At 51.1% G+C, this 8,841-nt stretch overlaps 1 long non-coding RNA gene across 1 annotated transcript; it reads left to right on the forward strand.

Annotated features, from left to right (window-relative positions):
- Positions 1-7,461: 7,461 nt before the first annotated feature.
- LOC128822501 (uncharacterized) lies at positions 7,462-8,481 on the forward strand. Its single transcript, XR_008441459.1, has 3 exons — positions 7,462-7,560; positions 7,979-8,086; positions 8,469-8,481. It is a non-coding gene; the product is annotated as an uncharacterized LOC128822501 (long non-coding RNA).
- Positions 8,482-8,841: the final 360 nt, after the last annotated feature.

The following is an 8,841-nucleotide window of genomic DNA, read 5'->3' on the forward strand; positions in this document are numbered from 1 at the left end:
CTGCTGCATTTGTCACTGCTTACGGCGTTTCTTATTCCGCCTATTACCTGACTAACCTGGCACGTAAGTAGAGGTTTTCCCTGGGTGTAACCAAACCTGGCTTTTGTATGTCTTCCTGCTCTTAGTGACTGAGTTATTTTGAAACAGAAGGAGCATTAGGGTGCCACTGGTTTGGGAAAGCTCCTGTCAAGAGATTCAGCTAAAAAGGGGGTGTCTGTAGGCACAGGGGCAGCATTTGCAAGGGAACCTGCAGGGGTTCTGTTCCCTCCACGGGAGAGTCTGAGGCAGCAGAGTCTGTCATTTCCTCAGATTGCTGGGACAAGCAAGACAGCTTTGAAAATGTAAACTGGAGAACTCCTTGGAAGGCCTTCTAAAAACTCTGCAGTTGTTCCCAGAATTCAGGGAAAGCTTCTTTCTTTTTACATTTTGTCATGAAAGGATTTGAGTGCCTAACTTGACCCTTGTCTGAGTGCTAAAATAGTGATTCCCTTTGCAATGAAATGCTAACTCCAAAGCAGTGACTATCTGCTCCTGAATCCTAGAGCTGCTGCTGTACTGCATCACAATAGAGCTGCCACAGCTCAGTGGAGTTTTGGGGAAGCTTTTCTGGGCAACTGTTTCCAGCAAGTTAATGAGAATTAGTTCATACCATTGATTAAAAAAAAAAAAAAAGGTACTGGAAGGAGAGGATTTTAAAAGATATTTCATGTGTTTGGTAGAAGAGGAGCATTGAGTGTGAAAGAACAATTTACATTTTCTTGATCATGTTTATATTAATTTACTGGCTAAACAGGCCAAAGTGTAAGCACGACCAAGAATATGGTCCTGATCTCTTGCTGGTTGTGTGAATGAAATGTGTCTCCTGGAGGGATGTTGTGAAGCGGAAAATACTCTCTGTTTGCGATTCTTGTTCTGTGGGATTCACCAGCCCAGGCAGTTTTCTGACAGCATCTGCTTCATTTTCTCTTGCCCACTACAGGTCACGTGAAGCATGTATTCAGCGGTGCTGATGCTAAGGTGAGTGAGCAAGGAACATTTCATGTTCGTGGTGTTTAAGTATTGTAGAGAATGCTGTGAGCTTAGCCAGAACAAGTAGACTGTACAGGGCCAGCCATGCAGGCCGAAAGAAAAACCAATTTCATTCGTTCAACAACAAACAAATAGGCAAATCTGGGTATTTCCTAATTTCCATCTCAGAGCCTTGAAGACTTAAAACTAAGATTTGCAGAGAGAATATTGCTTGTTAAAACCAAACACGGAAGAATACTTAATAAACAGCAATTTCCTATAAAGTTCAATTAGTGCATTTTAATAAAGCCATAGTGACTTACACTTTCATTCCAATCAAACATCAGGACACTTCCTAAGAAGATGTGGTTGTACAACAAGAAGGACAATTTAAAATTGTGAATACAGTATTTGAAGTCAAAGGGGCAAGTTTGTGGTGGGGGAGCTGCGTGGGCCCAAAGGACCCAGGGGTGCCGGTCAAGAGCAGCTGAAGGTGGGCCAGCGCGTGGCCAGGGAGCCAAGAATGCCAAGGGTGTCCTGGCCTGTGTCAGCAAGAGTGGGGCAGCAGGAGCAGGGCAGGGAGCGTCCCCCTGGGCTGGGCAGCGCTGCGGCCACAGCTGGGAGTGCTGTGCCCAGTTGTGGGCCCCTGTGAAGCAGAAAGTCCTTGAGGGGCTGGAGCGTGTGCAGAGGAGGACACGGGAGCTGGGGAAGGCTGTGGAGCGCAAGGCCAAGGAGGAGGTGCTGAGGGAGCTTTAGCCTGGACAACGGGAGGCTCGTCAGGGCCCTTCAGGCACACTTCCATAGATCCATAGAGGACAGCGCTCACCCCAAGGCCTGCTTCCCTGCCAAACATCCCCGCTCTGCATCCATGTGCTTTAGCCACCTGAGGAGGTGACACTTCCAACTTTTGGTTTCTTGGCTTGCTAGGAGGAGAAGCCCTGCTCATTTTCTCTCTTCCCAGCAAGCAAAGATGCTTCTGCACAAGCTTTCCTGCCCTTTTCCTGCACCGAATGGGATTCTGATCCACTTTTACTTTTCCATGTCTGCCGCAGCAATAGCAAAGGCCTTGCTGGCTATTTCCTACTTTTCCATTTCACAGCTTTCAAGAGCTAAAAGCTCCCTTGTGCAGAGGCTCTGTGCCTTGCAGATAGCAGCCAGGGAGGACTATCAAATTCCTAGGCAAACAGAGTTCTCTTGAATTAGCCCATTTCAATCTGGTCGGAGTGACTTAGAATGCCATTGCTAAGAATGCTGATGATTTCTCCTTCAAAGAGGTGGTTGTAGATGCCAGGAGAAAGGAGGTGCTAAACGATAGGTAACGGCCTGTCCCTCATGTTTCTCTCTTGCCACAGATGACAGAAGCAGCAGCAGTCTCTGCCCCGGCTCCCTCTGCTCCTGGAGAAGAAGCCAAAGAGGAACAAAAGGAGCAAGACGACCACGAGCCTGCAGCTGTGGTCACAGCAGAGCCTGATGCTTCCAAGGGAGTAAGTGCCAGTTGTGGGTGGTGCTGTCTTTAGTGCAAGGCAGAGCTGCAAGTTTCTGAGCAGCCAGCACTTGCTGTTGCTGGCTGAGGATGCTGAGTGCTGGAATCCCGCAGGACGCGGCCATTTCCTGCAGGCAGGGACAGCTAGAAATTGGCCTTTGGCCTGTCACCTTGAGGCACCCAAGAGCTGGGGGCTGTGGCTCAGCTTCTGCCTGCTTGGCTCAGTGAAGCTCTGTCTCTGGGCTTCTGCAGGGCCGTGGCCAAGGGCACAGGTGCTCGTGCTGGAGGTCACGGGGCTTTCTTTAGTTGTTTTCCCTTTGTGCAAAGGTGTGTTTGGCTTGTAGAAGTGTTCTGCAGTTTTCTGCAGCAGTTCTTCACTTGTACAGTCTCTTTTGGCTTTTGATAAGCGGCAAGGAGATGATTGCGTTGTCCATGAAGCTGGGGCAGGCCATTCTTGTGGGGTGAGGCCAAAGGAAGCAAGTGCCTTGTAGGGAAGGCTTCTTGCCAGGCAAAAAGCAGAAGGGGCAAGTTTCTGTGGTTGTGTTTTGGGATGAAGGCTGCAGCTTTGGAAATGGCATTAGTGCCTTGGGTGGGGGTGAAGCTGCAAGTCCTTGACTGCTGTCTTGTGTTGCTGAGAAGAGGAAGGATATCTTGTAAATGTGGGTGCTCTATTTGAAGTCAAAGGGGCAAGTTTGTGGTGGTGGGGGAGCTGCGTGGGCCCAAAGGACCCAGGGGTGCCGGTCAAAAGCAGCTGAAGGTGGGCCAGCGTGTGGCCAGGGAGCCAGGAAGGCCAAGGGCGTCCTGGCCTGTGTCAGCAAGAGTGGGGCAGCAGGAGCAGGGCAGGGAGCGTCCCCCTGGGCTGGGCAGCGCTGCGGCCACAGCTGGGAGTGCTGTGCCCAGTTGTGGGCCCCTGTGAAGCAGAAAGTCCTTGAGGGGCTGGAGCGTGTGCAGAGGAGGACACGGGAGCTGGGGAAGGCTGTGGAGCGCAAGGCCAAGGAGGAGGTGCTGAGGGAGCTTTAGCCTGGACAACGGGAGGCTCGTCAGGGCCCTTCAGGCACACTTCCATAGATCCATAGAGGACAGCGCTCACCCCAAGGCCTGCTTCCCTGCCAAACATCCCCGCTCTGCATCCATGTGCTTTAGCCACCTGAGGAGGTGACACTTCCAACTTTTGGTTTCTTGGCTTGCTAGGAGGAGAAGCCCTGCTGATTTTCTCTCTTCCCAGCAAGCAAAGATGCTTCTGCACAAGCTTTCCTGCCCTTTTCATGCACGGCATGGGATTCTGATCCACTTTTACTTTTCCATGTCAGCCGCAGCAATAGCAAAGGCCTTGCTGGCTATTTCCTACTTTTCCATTTCACAGCTTTCAAGAGCTAAAAGCTCCCTTGTGCAGAGGCACTGTGCCTTGCAGATAGCAGCCAGGGAGGACTATCAAATTCCTAGGCAAACAGAGTTCTCTTGAATTAGCCCATTTCAATCTGGTCGGAGTGACTTAGAATGCCATTGCTAAGAGAGCTGATGATTTCTCCTTCCAAGAGGTGGTTGTAGATGCCAGGAGAAAGGAGGTTCTAAACCATAGGTAACGGCCTGTCCCTCATGTTTCTCTCTTGCCACAGATGACAGAAGCAGCAGCAGTCTCTGCCCTGGCTCCCTCTGCTCCTGGAGAAGAAGCCAAAGAGGAACAAAAGGAGCAAGACGACCACGAGCCTGCAGCTGTGGTCACAGCAGAGCCTGATGGTTCCAAGAGAGTAAGTGCCAATTGTGGGTGGTGCTGTCTTTAGTGCAAGGCAGAGCTGCAAGTTTCTGAGCAGCCAGCACTTGCTGTTGCTGGCTGAGGATGCTGAGTGCTGGACTCCCGCAGGACGCGGCCATTTCCTGCAGGCAGGGACAGCTAGAAATTGGCCTTTGGCCTGTCACCTTGAGGCACCCAAGAGCTGGGGGCTGCGGCTCAGCTTCTGCCTGCTTGGCTCAGTGAAGCTCTGTCTCTGGGCTTCTGCAGGGCCGTGGCCAAGGGCACAGGTGCTCGTGCTGGAGGTCACAGGGCTTTCTTTGGTTGTTTTCCCTTTGTGCAAAGGTGTGTTTGGCTTGTGGAAGTGTTCTGCAGTTTTCTGGAGCAGTCCTTCACTTCTAAAGTCTCTTATGACCCGGCGGTTTTTTGGCTTTTGATAAGCTGCAAGGAGATGATTGCGTTGTCCATGAAGCTGGGGTAGGCCATTCTTGTGAGGTGTGGCCAAAGAAAGCAAGTGCCTCGTTGGGAAGGCTTCTTGTCAGGCAAAAAGCAGAAGGGGCGAGTTTCTGTGGATGCGTTTTGGGATGAAGGCTGCAGCTTTGGAAATGGCATTAGTGCCTTGGGTGGGGGTGAAGCTGCAAGTCCTTGACTGCTGTCTTGTGTTGCTGAGAAGAGGAAGGACATCTTGGAATTGTGGGTGCTGTATTTGACATCAAAGGGGCAAGTTTGTGGTGGGGGAGCTGCGTGGGCCCAAAGGACCCAGGGGTGCCGGTCAAGAGCAGCTGAAGGTGGGCCAGCGCGTGGCCAGGGAGCCAAGAAGGCCAAGGGCGTCCTGGCCTGTGTCAGCAAGAGTGGGGCAGCAGGAGCAGGGCAGGGAGTGTCCCCCTGGGCTGGGCAGCGCTGCGGCCACAGCTGGGAGTGCTGTGCCCTGTTGTGGGCCTCTGTGAAGCAGAAAGTCCTTGAGGGGCTGGAGCGTGTGCAGAGGAGGACACGGGAGCTGGGGAAGGCTGTGGAGCGCAAGGCCAAGGAGGAGGTGCTGAGGGAGCTTTAGCCTGGACAACGGGAGGCTCGTCAGGGCCCTTCAGGCACACTTCCATAAATCGCTGCATGATAGTTCTCAATACAAATGCTTTTTTTTCTGGAAATATCTTCTCACAGCATTCAAGTGCTTTTGACACTTGATTTGTTCACTCTTTCATCTTTTGGTTTCTTCCTTTGTTAGGAGGACATGTCCTGTTCATTTTCTCATTTTTTAGGAAGGGAAAGCTCTTTTCCTCCATGTTTCCCGTCCTTTTCCAGCTCTTGTCGATATTCTGCTAGCTTTTTCTTTTGTAAGGTGACATTTCTGGAGGATGCAGTATTTTTGCATGAGAACACATTGTTTGGGGCAGTGAGCTTGGTGCAGAAGGAGCTGTTCTGGTGCCAGGCCAGTCAACAGGGCCTTGCACTTCGCGTTCATATTGACAGTACCTCTGCTTTTTTGCAGCCCAGGGAATCAGTAAATGTGGTTTGGGAATTGAGCAGGAAATCATTGCTCTTGCATTCCAGCTGGTCCTCAGAGATCAGAGGAGCTGGAAGGAGCTGGGCTTTATTTCTGATTACAGCCCCTTTAGCACTCTCAGTGTAGTCAAGTCCAAGAGAAGCACTTGGCCGAGCACAAATGCTGCAAGAGTGCCATTCCCAGTGCAATGCTCTAGATCTGGTTGCATTCCATAAGGACCTAAATGCTCCAGATTCCCCGGGAGTGTGGTTTATTGAAGCAACAGGAGAGCAATCTCAGGAGTGCTGCTGATCAGGGCAATGGCTACCAAGTGTGTGTAGCAACAGAAATGATAGGAAAGAGAGATTATAAGAGTGAGTTCTATCTATCTATCTATCTATCTATCTATCTATCTATCTATCTATCTATCTATCTATCTATCTATCATTTGTATAATTGAATCTTCTTGGCTCTGGTCCAAAGCAGTTGGAGGTGCAAAGTTCACTTAAAGCATCCCTTTCAGGAGAGGATTAGAGACACGTTCTGTTGACCGATTCTGAGCAGGCAGAGCTGTTTCCCCCTCCAGATATGGTGTTTTTTTTTCCCCTCAGAGCTGTTTTCCACCTCCAGCCTCTTCTTCCTGAAGCCCCCAGTTATTTTTTAATTTTCTGCCTGTCCCAGAGAGGTGGAAGTATTCCATGTTTTAGGTGGTGAAGAGAACATGAACTCCAGAAGTGTCTCTCATAAAGGGTGAGCTCACCCAGGAAGCCACCTGCAGAGGCAGGATGGAGCTGTGGGACTGGGCTGGGTGTCAGTCACTACTGAAAGACAAACAGGACATGGCAGGAGCAGAGGGAGGCCCTCACCAGATCCCTGAGAAATGCCACACCTTCCCTGTCAGCTGCCTGAGAGGCTGTTGGAGCTTCAGCCCCAGATGGCCCCTGATTGTAGTGCCAGGGTCACTTTGGAATCTGTGCCTCCCCACGGGCAGAGAATGACCCAGGAGAGCAGCAGCACAGTGCTCTGGGAACGTGTGAGCCCATCAGTCCTTGAGTCTTGGCCCACAAATGTCCTATGGAAAGTTGAAACCCATCTTCTCTTGCTTTCTGTGCAGATCCTTCCAGAGAAAGAGCAGGAACAGATTGCCTTATCAGAGATGCCATGCCAGACTCAGGGAGAGCTGAGAGCCCGAGAGCAGGAAGAGCAGCTCAGGCAGCAGGTGGAAGAGCCACAGGAGAATGGCCAGGTAAGCCTGACTCGCCAGGTGTCAGAGGGAAAGGGCAGGAAGAGGGGCATAAAACAGAGCTCTTGGGAGTGAGGAGGCCAGGAGTCCCAGAGGCACTGAAAGCACAGAGCCTTGGAATCTGCAGGGATCAGCACTGGGACAAGAGAGCTCCATTGGAAGCAGGTGTGGGTAGGGAAGGAGAAAGAAGTGGCTGAATAAATGTGATTTTGAGGCTGCAAGAGGAAAAAGCTGAGCCTTATGGCAGCTCCCAGTCACTTGCTCTGCATTTGTGTGTACAGAATATCAAGGCAGAGCCACAAGCAGAGCTGCCCGAAGCTCAGAGTGCCATCACGGAAGTGAAGAAGAGGAACCAGGAAGACACGAGAAGAATTCAAGAGGAGATGAATCTCCATCAGCAGAGGGGCGATCAACAAAACCAGGTGAGTGAAAGAGTGGCAGCCACTCCACTCATGAAGCATCCTCTCTCTTGTATTTTAGAGAACTTGAAGGAACAGCTGGACACAGACTTTCAGAAGGCTCACGCTAAGATCAAGGCAAGGGAGAAGAGGCAGGAGGAAGAAATGAAAATCATCAGAGAAAAATTTAATCCCCTCCCTCAGGCTCTACAAAAGCAAGTGAGTGAAAGAGGGATAGCCACGGCAGTCACCAAACTGGTGGTTTCTGCCCTTCTGGCCTTCCCAGTGCAGAGCAGCAGGGAGCAGGGTGATGCCTCTGAGTGCCATCCTGCTCTAGTGTGTATCACAGTCACTCGGAAGGACATTTCCTGGTGTGCTGAATCTCAGCTGCTGCCCTGGACAGTGGGACTTGTCCTTTGGCCTTTTGGCCAGCAGTCATCCAAATTGATTCCTGCTGGCCTGTTCCTGCTCTCCTTGTTTCTTGAGGTGTTTTTACAGGGGAAGATGGTGACCCAGATGGAGGATTGAAACAAGCTGTCTGTATCCCTTGTAAATCTGTTCTTTCCTCACAGTCAGTGACTCTTGACTGACAGGGACAAGCTGTAGTCTCTGACTGCTTTGTTCTGTTTGACTCGAGGTGCAAGTGTTGACATCTCACCGGGCAGCCAGCAAAGACTTCCGGCAAATGAGTGGCACTGAAGAGCCCCGAGGCTGGCGTGAGGCACAGGAAGTGTCCCCACCAAAGGTGCTACAGGTTGGGCATGACCTGAAGATGGTGCAGGAAAAGAAGACACAGTGGGGGGAGGACGAACACTTGAACAAGGAGCTGCACGTGTGTCTGAAGCCCTTGGAGGGGGAAAGGAATCCTTGAGTGGAAGTAGAATGGTCATTGTGGCAGTGATCCTTCAGAAAATCCATGAAAATGGACCATGAATCTGGCCATCCACTCAAGTAGAACTACCCTTTGGTTTTGACCCATCCAGTCTGAGAAGTGGACATCAGAAAAAACCCACTTAAGAGCCCTGCATGTTGCTGGCAGCACCTTCCTAAGGGCTTGCATTTGAAATGGAATCTCAGGCTAATCTCTGCCAGCCACCTTTCTGACATAAACTCATTTCTTGTCTCAGATCTACAAGGGCTTTGTCACCAAACCTGCTGCAGCCTTTGCTCTCCACCCTGAGAAGCGGAGCCGGGGCGGTTTGTTCATCTCCAGTGCTGACCCAGCTGCTGCTCAGCAACAGGAGATCAAGGATGACTCCCTGGAGCTACGGAGTACGTCTGCTGTATTTCTTGTCTGAGGGACAGTCTATTGTGTGCAGGTGCCAGCATAGCTGTACCAAATGTTTTTCCTGAGTTTGGTGTCCCAGGGACATTTAGAGACATTTCCCCACAGGAACTGCTGTAGAAAAGCAGTCTCTGTGCTGGCCACCTGTGCTGCAGAGCTGTCTGCCTGGTTGTTGTTGTTACCCAGCCGAACACAAAGGGTTCAAAGCTCCAGGC

This window comes from Vidua macroura, chromosome Z (assembly GCF_024509145.1).
Source record: "Vidua macroura isolate BioBank_ID:100142 chromosome Z, ASM2450914v1, whole genome shotgun sequence".
NCBI lineage: Eukaryota > Metazoa > Chordata > Aves > Passeriformes > Viduidae > Vidua > Vidua macroura.